The 16,415-nt window shown below is 43.5% G+C and overlaps 1 long non-coding RNA gene across 1 annotated transcript in view; it reads left to right on the top strand.

Annotated features, from left to right (window-relative positions):
- Nucleotides 1-16,415, top strand: part of LOC137653508 (uncharacterized) — a 29,244-nt gene that overhangs the window by 6,288 nt on the left and 6,541 nt on the right. The window contains exon 2 of the long non-coding RNA XR_011046506.1: nucleotides 1,839-1,988. This is a non-coding gene — a long non-coding RNA (uncharacterized lncRNA). The remainder of the gene's footprint in view (nucleotides 1-1,838; nucleotides 1,989-16,415) is intronic.

Raw genomic sequence — 16,415 nt, 5'->3', positions numbered from 1 at the left:
GGTGGGGGAAATTTACTGGTGAACTGATAATGGTAAAACTAACAATTTCTTTTTAAATTTGAGACAGGATAAATCCACGAAAAATGCACATTATTGGCACACTTTTCACCTGATATTTCAACCTTGTTTACATTTTACAAACCGCACGTATCTGCTCTTGTTTGTACATTTGTACAGACCTAGTTGGAGATCAAGAACTTTACTTCCAGGCTTCCTGCACATTAGCCCATCTCTTTCCACCAATATAAGTACTCCTGTTAGTTCATTTCTACTAGTTCCTCCTCCTGCCTTGAAGATTTCCCCTACCATATGCCTTAGTTTACCATATTTGGGCATGAGTTTGTGTGCTTGTGATGCAGGCAGTGTAGTCACTGACACAAGCGATGCCATTATAAGTGGGTGTTATAGCAAAGTTTTATGTTGACTTGTATGGTAAACTTACTGAAGTAAACGCCCTTTTAAAATTTCATTTATCGCTGACTGTATAATGTCCTTAGTGCAATTGAGTCATCTTATAGGGAAAACGCAAATTTTTATTATAACTAGACTGAATATTTCAAAGACAAAGACGACATATGTCTAAGTGTTATAAGTGTTCTTGGCCCATTACTTTTCATACTATACACTGGTGGCTTGGCCTAGATTCCCCTAGAATATAAGCTCATTGCATATGCAGATGTTACTGTTAGCATAAAATCCATCTCCTGAATGCAGATATGGGGTTAGTAAATACCTGAATAGATTAAGCTGAAATTAGTGCATGGTTAGTTGTGGGGCTTTGTTAAATACTAACAAAACTCAAAAGTACAATAAAGCAGGTTGAGGATAGTGGCTCCTCAACATTTGGATCTCAGCATTGATAATAATTCCTTAACTCTGTATGACTAAAAATATTAGGAGGTTCTTAATAGCGCACTTACTTTTGGAACACAAAGGTCTCTGCAATTACACAAAAAATTATATCTGTTCTGAAATATTTTCATTCATTCTACCTTGTTTTGAGTACATGTATTGTCTGGTCTTCGGCTGCTGAATCTAATTTCTTGGACAGGAACTTGGAGTATTAAATTTCTTATTCCTGATATAATCTCTGGTACAGTCGTTAATTTGGTTGTGTATGCTGCATACAATTTTACACAATTGTGACCATCATTTGCATTCAGATATTCCCAGATAGTACCATCCTGTTTGTGATACTGTACTAGGTATGCAGTTCATTATCATGTTCGTGCCATCTCAATCAGGTTCAATACTACAGTATTCTAGATGTTTTATTCCAACTGTGATCATAAAGTTGTTGAATGTTCTTTAATTAGGTAATTGAATCAGTGGAACTTCTAAATTTCATACTGTTTTTGTTGAACAGGCTTACATAGTGTCCTTTAGTTTATGAAACATCTGGTTTAATTTTGAAATTTTAAATGTTCATTACAGTACCTTATAGTTTATTTCCTTAACTCACTGGGCTATTTTTCCTTGTTGGATCCCTTGGGCTTATAGCATCCTGGTTTTCCAATGAGGGTTGCAGCTTGGCAAGTGATATTAACACACAGTAACACATTAAAATAGATAATTCCTAGTAAGGATACAAAGATCTTGTGCAGCTGTAAGTCTTGATGAAAATTTTGTGGATCACTAGACAGGTCCACATGCCCAAAACAGGAATGCTGTGGCAGAATAAAAAGTTGTTCTCCGTGTGGAATGCATAAAGAATATTATATTCAAAATTTCTTTATCTACCTGTTAAAATTTGTAATAATGTGGTTTAACATAAACTTTAGTTCTTCAAGAAGTACTGTAGCAAACTAAAGCAAACTAAAATTTCCTTATTTCACCAGCACAAGAATCAGAGCGGTCGCATTATTAACTGCTTCAATCAAGCCGCCAAGATGTATCCCCAGTCCCCACCCATCAACGACTGACAGGGACAGTCATATTGTACCTCACATTGACGCAGGACCCTCGACCTTCGACCTCCCAAACTTGAGGTAAGGATGTGTAAATATGCATAAGATTTAATGAATACAGTATTGCAATTAGGTGTAAAATTACCTGCCAAGAGTACTCTTAATGTTATGGATATGGCCCCTTATGGGGGTTGTAGCCCCCAGGTGTACGTAAGGGTACGGCAGTTTTTCACTTTTAAAATTTGATCTTTAGTAATCATTTAAAATTATGGCATTAGACTTTGAAGCCACTTATGTGCACCATACAGCAGGTTTCCCAACTGGTCATCTTTTTTCATTATGCATTTCTGACTATTATCATTGCTGCAAGTAACTTTTTTTTCCAACTTCCCCAACTGAAAACCTTGTTTTCTCACTGGTGTCTCCCATAATTTATTTATATAAAGGGGTCCAAAAACTTGCAGTTTTGTCCCAATTATTACTAGCTAAACTTCACCCCCAGCTTGAAAAGCAGGGTGCTATAAGCCCAAGGGCTCTGTGAAAAACAGCCCATTGAGGAAAGGAAAAAAAATAATTATACAAGGTAGTGAACAATTAAAATAGTTTAACATTAAAAAGATCTTGCAAATATGAACTCTGAAAACTTCAATAAATAGAGGAAGAGAAAAAAGACCAAGACAAAGACCATTGTACAGAAGCTGTAGCACTAAGACTACGAAATAGTTTAATATTTAGTCATAAGAACTTCTTACCCTAGCTAAAGTGTCTTCTACCATTACCAAGAGGGAAAGGGCCATTGAATAATAACGGTGCAATAGTTAACCCCCTTTAATGAAGAGGAATAGTTTGTGGTGTTGGGTGTATGAAGACAGATGAAAATGTGTAAAGAATAGGCCAGACTATCCAATGTACTGTTTAGGTAATGGAAAAATGAGCTGTAATCAGAGAAGGATCCAATGTAGTACTCTGACCAGGCTAAGGACCCCATAACACTTTAGTGGTAGTATTTCAAATGGTTGCTTGTGCCTTAGCCAACCTACCACCTAATGGTCAGAAATGCACAAAACACGAAATACAAGTAGGAAAAATACAGTACAAGGTTAATGTATTAACCACCAACCACCTACAAATGACTAAAAATTTGCTAGTCCTTCAGACACTTTGCATACCTTACCATATAAAAATTCAATCTTTGCTTTGAAATTTATAGTAAACCATTTTCTGATTAGAACCAGGCCACCATTGCAACCAGTCCAAATGGTGCATATCATGCTTCTGCCTAATCCTATCTTTATTGTGGAACTCTTTAGTTTTGTAGTACATGGATCAGACTTTGATTGTTTTGGTTGTACGTTTCTGTGCAAGATTGCAAACATTCCTATAAACTGAGCTAAGTACCTGAATTATGGTATTTAGTGCATGTTAAAGGAACAGTCTTGAGATTGTGTATTTTAAAGACAAACCACTACTCCAAACAGTAAGGAACAGAGTGTCTTGAATAGAGGTGTCAGGATAACCTCATCCCCCAGTTTGGCAAGGCTTAATGTTATTCTAGTAGGGTAGTACCCCTCATGAAATATGGTCATTAACCTATTACAATCTAAAAACTCCCTTGAGTTCTGTAGCAATGAAGTTCTTTAGACGGGTATGAAAACTATTGTGGTATAGTTGTTACAGCAGAGGAGTTTTGAGGCCTATAGGTGTTGCTTTATCAACTCTGAAAGGTAATTTTTAATTTCGTGTATTGGATGGTAACGTGAATGAAACTCGACTAGAATAGTTTCATATGGTTTGTTTTTTAGCAAAGCTTCAGAATTTAAGATTGAAATATAGTAGACATTGAAAATTAAGTTTTAAAGGATATTGCTCAGGTGTAGTCATATTGCATATTGAAAGGTAATTAAAACATTTTTTTTTATCAAAATGCCAACGTCCACTTTCATGTTCCTGGTCGTCAGTGAAATGATGAAATTTGACTTGTAGAATGTAGAATTTGCCAATATATCTTGGTATACTTCATTGAACCTTTGAGGTTTACAACGCATCTTGTACAGCATCTGAAAAGCAAGACTTTTTCCTTATATTCTAGTTAAAAATTTTTTACCTATATATTTCATAGAAAGTAGATACACTAAAGGATTAGATCCAATCACTTTAATGTCAAGTTGAGTTTGAACCTAGTCTTTAAAAAGGATAGTAAAATTTATACTGCACTAGAATGTAGATTCAGTAACCTGAATTAAAGTTGGTAGAACATAATTAGCTAGTTGATGTATAGAAGTTTTAATGTGCAAACCTTCGCAGAAATGCTGGTCAAGGGAGTTTGTGGCATAGATCAGTGGAGGAAGTGGTTAATTGGTTCGCGCTATTTTAAATTGCAGTCATATACAGTACAAGAAACATTAGGTTGGCTAGGAGAAAGTGGCTATTTTCTACTTAACCTGGGCTTGGCTAAAGGAAAGTGACTAATTTCTAGTGTAAAGTGCTTCAAAATTTCATATCCCATAATATCTATCTTGGCTTATAGCGCATAGAATCTTATTGAATTTTTAATAAAATACTGTACTATGCCTACTTTGAGCTTATTAGATTTTAACTACAAAAATTTCAAAAAGTTTAGGTTCTTATATGTAGTTGAAATTAGGAAGCTTCAGTAAAGGACCATTATGTCTTCAATCTTAATTGGTTAGATTTATAAGTTTATAGATTCTAAATATTACTGTTCTATTGATTTTATGCATTGACAACTGTTTGTTTTAAGTAGGTTGAAAAACCTTTGATATTTTAATTTTTCAATATTAAACTTAGCCAGTGATCATATAAGCTGCAACTCTGTTGCTCGACAGAAAAACCTACGGTCAAAATACGCCATCGATCGCTATGCAGGTGGGGGTGTACATCAACAGCGCCATCTGTCGAGCAGGTACTTAGTACTCCAAGTAAACAAGAACCAATTTTGTCTGTCGGGCTACCGGCAAGACCTACTAATACGCTGTTACTAACTGGATTTGTTTTCACAACTATTTGGTGAAGTACACTATTCTAGTTTTGAGCTTTCGCTATGCAGGGGTTTTATCTTCATCTCAAAACTTGAACTCATTTTGGATAGATTTAATTATGGTGACAAAGTGAGTATGGACTCTCTTTCACTTTTAAATGGCCGATCCTTCCCTTAGACGGAAGTGTGTTTAGGTTTTTAGTAATTTTGCTTAACACGTTATAGATCTATATATTTTATATCTCTCCGCCTTTATTAGGCCTCTTCGATTAACTTTCCATTTATTATAAACATATAAAAATAAATTTTTAGTTTTGTTTATATGCGACCTTTCCTGATAGTAGGCGGTCCTAACTTGGAACCGAAGTTAATCAACGTTGAGCCCGTTATATCGTATTTAGCCTTTAAAGAATTTAAAACTTTTTAAATTTAATGTTTTATGAAAGAATTTCTTTGATAGTCTTCGTACTGTTTTCAAAGATGAACTAACGTTTAGACTACGCAGTTGTTGACGTTCAGGACGTTCAACATGCGCTCTATCGTTACGATAGAGAGAGAGTGTATCACGGTTTCACTTTGCAGTAAGAGTAAATCGATTCTGACGTTTCGTTCATTCTTTCTTAGCTTAAATGTTCTAAATTCTAAATTAAAGGAACTTTTTATTTGGAAAACCTTTCAGTTTTTTCCTTTAGTCAAATAACATGTTTTTTTGACGATATATAATTGGGCTCTTCTCTTAGGTGCGAAATCAAGAGAGAAAGAGAGAGAGAGATAGACGGAGGGGGAGAGAGGAGAAAAAACGTTCCGTTCAATCGGGTAACGTTGTTCTCGTGTTAGGCCTACTCTCCTCCCTAGTCGCTGTACGGGGAAGAAGGTAAAACGTTTCTAGGGTTTTATTCTTGTCCCCAGGCTATGTGCGGTGAGAGATTGTAAACGTAGTTTTATTTGAACTAGTGTTTAGTCTCTTTCCCAGCCACTGAATTCTTTATCTTTATATATGTTTTCTGTTTTTTGCTAGTATTAATGAGCTGCATTATAAGACTGTTTTCGCAATTACTACCTTTTAATGAAGGGTAGAATTGCGTGTTTCAGGTAGAAATCAGTAAAAGTTTCGATTTCAGTGAAATAAGTGCAAAACAGAAAATCGAAGTGATAGTGATAGGCGCAAAGTGTTAGTGTTGCGTCCGAGGGTTCGTCTGTTCGTGCCTGTCGTTCACCTAGTCCGGGACCTCTTGCAAGCTCCCAAGCCCAGGGGAGAAGTAATGTCGAACGACTTATGGGTTCGTCAGGCCTTGATCAATGAACAGACGTTTCCCTCCGTGGTTTCGGGCGTATCTACCCAAGATCGCCCCACCCACACAAAGACGAGAGAGCCCATTTATTTCTCGTCTGCGGAAGAGGTTTCTTGTAAGAAACCTTGGACCAAGGTCTCGCAGCTTATTAAGCGCAAGTCGGTCCCTTCCGCGCAAGTCCAACGGCCCAGTTGTAGCCACTGGGTCAGTTCGGACTCTCTGCAGTCTTCCGACGACTGCTCACCTCCTAAGAGAGACAAAGCGGTACCGCATCAGGCAGTCAGAGTCTGTTGCCGCACCTGCTCCTGTAGACCCTAAGTGGTCTTTGCTGCAGACCATGCAGTCTCAGTTAACGTCATTAATGCGGGACTTTCGTGCGGAGAAGGTTGACACTGCACCAACCTCTAGCCTACAACCAACACGGTTGTGCGTCCTGTGGACGCTGAGGCGACCTTCTGCCGCACTCTAGCTGAGAGAGTCCCGCCACCCATGCGTTCCAGCCTCATGTTGACGTTCAGTAACGCACGGAACCTTCCGTTGACGTTCGCGAGGTACAACAACAGTCTAAGTTGTTTTGTTTTGACGCGGTGCGTCAACCTCCGCATTCTAGAGTTGTTTTGACTGCTCAGTATAGACAGTCAAAGCAGTCTCGAGTGAACACTGTATGTCCTCACGCACCTGTTGTGGTTGACAGTTCAGTTGTTGACAGTTCAGACTGTCAAGCAGTTACATGACGTTGCCTTCTGGTCTGCTACTAATGCACCAGTGCTGTATGTCCTCACACACCTGTTGTGGTTGACAGTTCAGACTGTCAAGCAGTTACATGACGTTGCCTTCTGGTCTGCTACTAATGCACCAGTGAGAGACTCACTGAGATAACCTAGCTTTTATCGGACAAGGTTCCTGTAGATGAGAAAGTGCTGTTCTCCCTCCTACTGATATTCCCTTGAGGACTCTTGTCATTTGGAGAGGAGCCTTAAGCTGCTTAGCCTCCTATGGACTTTAATTAAATCATGATGATTTTTTAAGGATCTTCGTCCGGATCTTGTAACTGCTGCTCCTCGTTCGCCTAAACGTCAGAACTTACACTAGGCCTAGCTACTTCGAAGCCGTTGTTTTTAAGCTAGTGCTCTCTCGCTCTCCTAGAGAGCGTTACGTTGGCTAGGCGACTGGTTTTTGCACCAGGAGGAGTTTTAGGGATACAGCCTTTGATTTCCCTTCTTTTAAACTGGCTTATAGAGCGAGAGTCTGATAGGACACGAGAGAAGTTCTCGGCTTGGGAGTTCATGCCTCTGCCCAGATAGACTTCTCAATTCTGGTAGACTCGCCCTGGCGCCTAGCCAGGAGACGCTCCAAGTTGTTTACGGGTCAACTTCTCAACTTTTGTCGAGCCTTTGAAGTTTTGCTGTACTATTATGTCACACATAACAAGGCTTTCAGGGATGGTAAATGGTTCCGCCTCAGTCGCTAACCCCGTCTGTTGCCACACCTGCTCCCGTAGACCCTAAATGGGCTTTGCTGCAAGACATGCAGTCCAAGCTTGCGTCCTTGATAGAGGACTTGAATGCGGAGAAGAACCTTCTGGCCAACAACCTTCCAACCGGTTGGTTGTCCGCCCTGTTGACGCTGAGGTAACCTACTCGCGTCTGCCAGTTGAGGTGGTTCCTCCTTCTGGCCAACAACCTTCCAACCGGTCGGTTGTGCGCCCTGTTGACGCTGAGGTAACCTACTCGCGTCTGCCAGTTGAGGTGGTTCCTCCACCGATGCGACCCAGTGTGGGTTGCCAGTCGCACGTTGACGTTAAGCGACGCTCGATGGTGGTTGTTGACGTTCAGGACGTTCAACAACCAGCAGAGGTGACTTGTTGTGACGCAGTGCGTCAACCTCAGCAACCCGGTAGGGTGTTGACTGCACAACCTAGACAGTCTAGACAGTTTCGGGTTGACGCTGTACTTCCTCGCGCACCCATGGTTGTTGACAGTTCACAGACTGTGCAGCAGTGCCATGATTTTGCGTCCGGCTCAGTCACGCATCCACCAGTGCGACCGGATTCAGCGAGTCAGACGTTGCCCACTCCGTTGCCGTTTCCCCATCAGTTTCGGATGAGGAACCCTCTGATGAGGACGTTGCTGAACAAGACGATCAGCCCCCAGCCCTGCTATCCATCCAGAAGATGCTGAAGAAGGAACGCTGCCCAGTCAGGCTGTGGATGAGTCTGGTAGGGACACTGTCATCCGTGGATCAATTTGTGTCACTAGGAAGACTACTCCTCCGTCCTCTTCTATACCATCTAGCTTTTCACTGGAAAAAGGACAAGACGCTAGAAGCGGTCTCGATCCCGGTTTCCGGAAAGATAAAGTCTTGTCTGACTTGGTGAAAGGACTATATCAACCTTAGAGAGGGTCGTCCCCTGACTGTTCAGACTCCCAACCACGTTCTCTTCTCGGACGCATCGGACGTAGGCTGGGGTGCGACATTAGACGGTAGGGAATACTCGGGATTATGGAACTAGAGTCAAAGGTCAATGCATTTCAACTGCAAGGAGCTACTGGCAGTACGTCTGACCTGGAAAAGCTTCAGGTCTCTCCTTCAAGGCAAAGTGGTGGAGGTGAACTCGGACAACACCCGGCTTTGGCGTACATCTCCAAGCAAGGAGGGACCTACTCTGACATTGTTCGAGATCGCAAGGGACCTCCTCACCTGGTCAAAAGGTCTAGACATATCACTAGTAACGAGGTTCTTCCAAGGCAACTTGAATGTCATGGCAGATTGTCTCATTAGGAAGGGACAAATAATTCCAACAGAATGGACCCTCCACAAGGATGTATGCAAGAGACTCTGGGCCACCTGGGGCCAGCCAACCATAGATCTCTTCGCAACCTCGATGACCAAGAGGCTCCCAATATTTTGCTCACCAATCCCGGACCCAGCAGCAGTTCATATAGATGCCTTTCTACTAGTTTGGTCACATCTAGATCTATATGCATTCCCTCCGTTCAAGATTGTCAACAAGGTACTGCAGAAGTTCGCCTCTCACGAAGGGACAAGGTTGACGCTAGTTGCTTCCCTCTGGCCCGCGAGAGAATGGCTCACCGAGGTACTTCGATGGCTAGTAGACGTTCCCAGAACACTTCCCCTAAGGGTGGACCTTCTACGTCAGCCACGCGTAAAGAAGGTACACCAAGGCCTCCACGCTCTTCGTCTGACTGCCTTCAGACTATCGAAAGACTCGAGAGCTAGAGGCTTTTCGAAGGAGGCAGCCAGAGCGATTGCTAGAGCAAGGAGAACATCCACCCTTAGTCTACCAATCGAAGTGGGAAATGTTCCGAAACTGGTGCAAGTCAGTATCCGTATCCTCGACCAGTACCTCTGTAACTCAAATAGCTGATTTTCTCTTATATCTGAGGAAAGAACGATCTCTTTCAGCTCCCACTATCAAGGGTTACAGAAGCATGTTGGCATCAGTCTTCCGTCATGGAGGCTTAGATCTTTCCAACAATAAAGATCTACAGGACCTCCTTAAGTCTTTTGAGACCACGAAGGAGCGTCGTTTGGTTACACCTGGTTGGAATTTAGACGTGGTACTAAGATTCCTTATGTCAGACAGGTTCGAACCGCTACAATCAGCCTCCCTGAAAGATCTCACCTTAAAGACTCTTTTCCTGATATGCTTAGCCACAGCTAAAAGAGTCAGTGAGATTCATGCCTTCAGCAAGAACATCGGATTCTCATCCGAAACGGCTACATGTTCTACAACTTGGTTTTCTAGCCAAACACGAGCTGCCTTCTCGGCCTTGACCTATATCGTTCGATATTCCAAACTTATCGTATGGTTGGAAATGAACTAGAAAGAGTCTTATGTCCTGTAAGAGTTCTTAAGTTCTATTTAAAAACCTTTACGAGGCCCGTCTGAAGCTTTATGGTGTTCAGTTAAGAATCCATCTTTGCCTATGTCAAAGAATGCTTTATCCTATTTTATCAGACTGTTAATACGAGAAGCTCATTCCCATCTGAATGAGGAAGAACAAGCTTTGCTGAAGGTAAGGACACACGAAGTTAGAGCTGTCGCAACTTCCGTGGCCTTTAAACAAAATAGATCTCTGCAAAGTATAATCGACGCAACCTATTGGAAAAGCAAATCAGTGTTCGCGTCTTTTTATCTTAAGAATGTCCAGTCTCGTTACGAGAACTGCTACACTCTGGGACCATTCGTAGCAACGAGTGCAGTAGTGGGTGAGGGCTCAACCACTACAATTCCCCAATTCCATAACCTTTTTAATCTTTCTCTTGAAATGTTTTATTATTGTTTTTGGGTTGTCCGGAAGGCTAAGAAGCCTTTCGCATCCTACTTGATTTGGCGGGTGGTCAGTCATTTCTTGAGAAGCGCCTAGATTAGAGGTTTTGATGAGGTCCTGTTGTATGGGTTGCAACCCTTGATACTTCAGATCCTAGGGGTCGCTCAGCATCCTAAGAGGATCGCGAGGCTCCGTAAGGAAGACGTACTTAAAAAGGCAGAGTAATTGTTCAAGTCGACTTCCTTACCAGGTACTTATTTATTTTATGTTTGTTATTTTGAATAACTGCTAAAATGAAATACAAAATACTTAGCTCATAATAATGTAAACATGTAATGCTGGTCTCTACCCACCCCCCTGGGTGTGAATCAGCTTATATGATCACCGGCTAAGTTTAATATTGAAAAATTTTATTTTTATTAATAAAATAAATTTTTGAATATACTTACCCGGTGATCATATATTAAAGGACCCTCCCTTCCTCCCCAATAGAGACCCAGTGGACTGAGGAGAAAATTGGTTCTTGTTTACTTGGAGTACCAAGTACCTGCTCGACAGATGGCGCTGTTGATGTACACCCCCACCTGCATAGCGATCGCTGGCGTATTTTGACCGTAGGTTTTTCTGTCGAGCAACAGAGTTGCAGCTTATATGATCACCGGGTAAGTATATTCAAAAATTTATTTTATTAATAAAAATAACATTTAATCTGTAATATTGCACTAAGATCATTACATGCTCCTATTCCTTTAGGTCCAATTAGTTTAGTGATGGTTTTTTCCAGTGTTTAAATTTGAGAGCTGTTAGGAGCTAATTCAATTTTTTGATTAGTGTTCAGAAACTGAATTAGCAGTGGTATGTACTAAATTAAAATTTAAATTTCATATTTAATCTTAGACCACGAAGTAATTTGGAAGTTGGCATTGGTATGTATAGTAAGAACTTTTCAATGTTGGATAGGGATGTCTTAATAAACGGATTTTGAGCGAAGCGAAAAATCTATTTTGGGGTGAGATAGCCATGGCGTCCTGATGGAAGGTTCCTTTTTGGTAGCTTCCTTGGGTATATAACTAAGATATTCCCAGAGAATTTAACCACAGGTTATCACAGAATTCTAACTTCTGGAGCGAGTATCCTAAAGGTTTCCCTTTAAGACCTCGTATATCAACAGGGGACGCATGTATTAACGTGCCACATAGCTATCTGCACCCCATACAGAGTTAACACTTCGATATGGAGGGATGGAGAATAGCTGGGGAGCTGTTCCACAGCTAATCTCGTCCGTAGCTACTTTTGGTACTGAGATGTAAACAAACGGGCGCCATTGCTAAATGATGTCACGTCCGTCCTCATCCTGAAGCCAGTTGCTTGCCGATCACCATGATACAGCAGCGCAGGGTGGGACCTGACAAACTGAACGAAGTAGCAGGGAGGGTCCATCAGGACGCCATGGCTATCTCACCCAAAAATAGATTTTTCGCTTCGCTCAAAATCCGTTTTTTGGGCTCAAGCCATGGCGTCCTGATGGAAGAGTACCAGAGAATCAATGTATCGTGGTAGATTTTCCCCTTGTAGTATAAGTGCCTAGGGCTTTGACAGGATAAGCATAGTAACCTCAATAAGAGAACAGATGGGAAGAAACTTCCTGCCCCCCTTGGCAGCGAAGTCCCAACGGACCATGCCGAAGATCAAAGTGGTCATCGAAGGGCTACTCACCTTGCTGGGAGAACATAAAGAACTCGGAGACAAGACTGGATGGTTGGCATTCATATAGGAACATTCACAAAGGCAGACAAGTGGTGGTTAGGCACTGTATGTGAATAGAGTCGTCTGGTCTCTAAGGTATGATGTAAGTAAGTATTAGAGTAGGAATATTACATTGCAGAAGTGAGTATATGATAAGGGTTGAACCCTTAGTCATCTTCGACATAAGAGGAAGTTGATGATAAAACTATGACAGTCATGTATTTCATAGTATAAGTAGGAGCGGATTGAGACGCACAAGTAATAAAATAGAATTTTTATTTCACCATTGCAGAACATGTTAAGGAAATGCAATAAAATTGTAAAAGTTATTTACAATAAATTATAATGTACATAGTCATGAGAGACTTTCTCTTGAATCTGAAAGGGAATTTCAAATTATTAGTAGGCACTCGTTCCAGAGGAACGGCAGTCTATAAAGATAAAACACATCATGCTCTAGGCATGCGGCACTCATGTGACGACTATGACATTTCACCTGGGAGAAGAACAGTCTATGAAAAAACACTAAGTGTTTTTGAAATCACTACGTATCACGCGAGGGTCAACATAGGCAACTGAGGAGTTAGTCCCAAGTAACTCACTGTTCTATGCAGAGTTAGGTGCAGGTTTTATAACACTACCTGCGGCTACCACAAATTTTTGACTTCGTGCACTTGTTTCGCATAATGTTTGAAGAAAACACGCGAGGATTTCCAGCCTGTGAAACTCTTAAGACTTTCGAAATCCATACTCTGAAAGAAATTCAGAGACGATGCAACTTTTATAGGATCGTGACCGGCGGGTGAGCTGTCAGGATCCGCTCTGCGAATGAAGTAGGTGATTTTCGCTCTTAGTTGTTTCAGTGACAGGTCGCTGTCCGAAGTTTCTCCTTTAAAGAGTTGGCCTCCACCGAAGTTCTATGAAGATAGACCTTGAGGCTCTCTACTGGACATAGAGAGGCATCTTCTTTCAGGGGGCATATTCTCCAAGGGCCCCATCTTTTGGTGGGTAATTCGTTTTTGGCGAGAAACGTCGGATCCGGGAAGAGGGTAAGGTCACCTGAATCTGTAAACAGGATGTGGCCCTCGTCCCTTGATAATGCCACTATTTCTCTGACTCGGGCTCCTGAAGCAAGAGCAAAAAGAAAGAGAAGTTTCCGAGTCAGATCCTCGAGAGGGCACGAATCATTGTCCAAGTTGGAGGCAAAATGGAGTTTATTGAAGCTGTCGTTGGACAGATCAATCTGGAAGGCATACATTAGTGGTCTAGTCAAGGCTGATTTGCAAGTAGAAATAGTGTTGGCTGCCAAGCCCTGTCTGTGAAGGTGAATAAAGGACATGCAAAAATCGATGGTGATTTCCGTAGGATTTTTGCCTTGACGAATGAGACCCATTTTCTCCAGGATGATTCGTATTGCCGTCGTGTGGATTCGGTCTTGTATTCCTCGAGGAAGTCTAGACTTTTCTTCAAGATCCCAAACCTTTTCTTCGCGGCTAGGGAGAGAAAATCATGAGATGAAGGTCCTTGATTTTCGATGATGAAGCGAAGGCAGTCGACTTCTGTACTTGCTGGGAGAGTACTGGGCCCGGGAGAGGGATCAGCGTGGGCTGCAACTCTAGGACCAGGGGGTACCAATTGCTCCAGGGCCACTTGGGAGCCACTAGGGCCGCTGTCCCTTTGAAGGATCTCAGCTTGGAGAGGACTTTCAGCAGAAGGTTGGTGGGAGGGAACAGGTAGATCTTGGACCATCTGTTCCAGTCCAGTGACATGGCGTCCACTGCTTCTGCCTTGGGGTCCTCGGACGGGGCTACATATTGAGGAAGTTGATTATTGTCGCTCGTTGCGAAGAGATCGGTCTGGAGTTCTGGGACTTGGTGAGAGATGGAGAATGATCTTGCGTCTAGAGACCATTCCGACTCTATCGGACTTGTCCGGGATAGAGCGTCCGCCGTCACGTTGCGGGATCCTTGTAGGTGAACTGCAGACAGGTGCCATTTCTTCTCTGCCAGACGCAAGATTGTCAGAAGCACCTGATTATCTGGGGCGATCTTGAGCCTTGGCGATTGAGACATCGAACTACCACCAAGTTGTCTAGGGATAGACGAATATGGATCGAGGGAGGCGGGGAGAGTTTCTTCAGCGTTAGAAGGACCGCCATGGCCTCAAGATGTTGATGTGAAACGTCTTGAATAGGGGAGACCATGTGCCTTGAGCCTATTTTTGGTGGGAGTGACCTCCCCAGCCCTCCAGTGAAGCATCCGTGTGGATGTTGAGTGATGGAGGTGGGTGATGAAGAAGAATGGACCTTTTCAGGGCCTTTGCTTCCAACCACGGCTTGAGGAGCAGCCGAAGTCCGTTTGGGAGCCGTCTCTTGAGGCCTCTTCGAGCGATGGATGCGGAACGTCTCCAGACTACCGCGGCATCCTTTAGCTGTGCACGTAGCACTGGGTTTGTCACTGAGGCGAACTGTAGAGAGCCTAGAACTCGTTCCTGCTGATGTCTTGAGATCCGTTTGGATTTCAGCAGTCGCTTGACAGACCCTGCTATTTCCTTCCTTTTCTTCTGGGGGATGGAAAGGCGGTGTGACTGAAGGTTCCACTGGGTTCTTAGCCATTGGAACCTTTGTGCTGGAGAGAGGCGAGATTTCTTCGCGTTTATCTTGAATCCCAGGTGTTCTAGGAACTGGGTGACTTTGTTGCAGGATTTTAAACAATCTTCGGGCGATGGAGCCCAGGCTAGCCAGTCGTCAAGGTAGGCCATCACCTGGACGTCTTGGAGGCGCAGCTGTTGAACGATGGCATCTGCCAGCTTTGTGAAGATCAGAGGGGGCACATTGAGGCCGAAGGGCATGGCCCTGAAGGCGTAGCTTTTCCCTTTGGAGTAGAAATCCTAGGTAGGAGGAAGCGTGGTGGTTCATTGGAATGTATCAATAGGCATCCGCCAGGTCTATGGAGACCGTGTAGGAACCGAGGCAGAGGGGTCCTTATCTGATGAAGAGTCAGCATCTTGAACTTGTTGTTCGCTATGAACTTGAGGGGGGATAAGTCTAGAATGACTCTGAGCTTGTCGGATTCCTTCTTGGGGACGCAAAACAGTCTCCCTTGGAACCTGGTTGACTTTACCCTCCTAATCACCTTCTTGTTCAAGAGATCTAGGACATATTCTTCCAGAAGGGGGGGATTGTTGGAAGAATTGTTGGAAAGTTGGGGGTGGTTGAGTCCAACTCCAGCCTAGACCCTTGTCGACGATGCTGTGTGCCCAGGGATCGAAGGTCCGACGATCCTGGAATTGGCGGAGTCTTCCTCCCACCGGAAGCATTTCATTGCTTCTGGTGACCCGAGGGTGTACCACCTCGGCCGCTAGCTCCCTTTCCTCCTCTGCCTCTGGAGGGTCGGCGAGATGCGTCTCTGCCTGCACCTCTGCTTGAGCCTCAACCTTTGGGACGAAAGGTAGTCGTCTGTTGCTCAAAGGCAGGGGTGAAAACCGGTGATTAGGGCAAGACTGGTTGGGTGACCAGCTGAAAGGTCTGTTGTGGCTGAGCAGCCTCTTGGGGAGTAGCGGGTCCCGGAAACTGCCGTCTCTGTTGACGTTACTGGGGTTTCGGCTTGGAGGATCTCCTCTTAGGTTGAGGGCAGTCGTCCTGAGAGGATTTCCTCTTCTTCGACATGCCCCACTTGTGAAGAAGGTTCCTGTTCTCCGTGGCGGCCTTGTCGGTAATCTTTCACCAGATCAGAGGGAAAGAGGTGCTTACCCCAGATGTTGGAAGAAATCAGGCTCCGGGGTTCGTGTCTCACTGAGGGGTTGGCGTGCGAGCATGCAGGGAGGTCCTTAACCGAATTCCTTTTCGGCTCCTTGGGACTTCCCATGGTCCCGATGTATTAGTGTCTCTCACGGAGTTTCTTGTCCATGATGGCTTCGAGCGTCCGAAACATCTCCTGGGCGCTGGTTGGGATGGGGTCCGGGGTGGCGGAGGTAGACGGGAGTGGTGGAAGGCGGAGCGACCTCTTGCTCCGACCCAGCGTATTCCGCTTGGTCCTACTCAGTCTAATTCTTCGGCCATGAGGTTCCTCTCCGTTGTCTCCGACACTTCCGACATACATTCCGCATTGTCGGTATCCAGGCGACACTCGTGCATGGACTGAGCCATGACGACATCGGGTTCCACCGTGATCTGGAC

This window comes from Palaemon carinicauda, chromosome 14 (genome assembly GCF_036898095.1).
Source record: "Palaemon carinicauda isolate YSFRI2023 chromosome 14, ASM3689809v2, whole genome shotgun sequence".
In the NCBI taxonomy this organism is placed as follows: domain Eukaryota; kingdom Metazoa; phylum Arthropoda; class Malacostraca; order Decapoda; family Palaemonidae; genus Palaemon; species Palaemon carinicauda.
The sequence above is the reverse complement of the archived record's forward strand: the minus strand, read 5'-3'. Positions and strand labels throughout refer to the sequence as shown.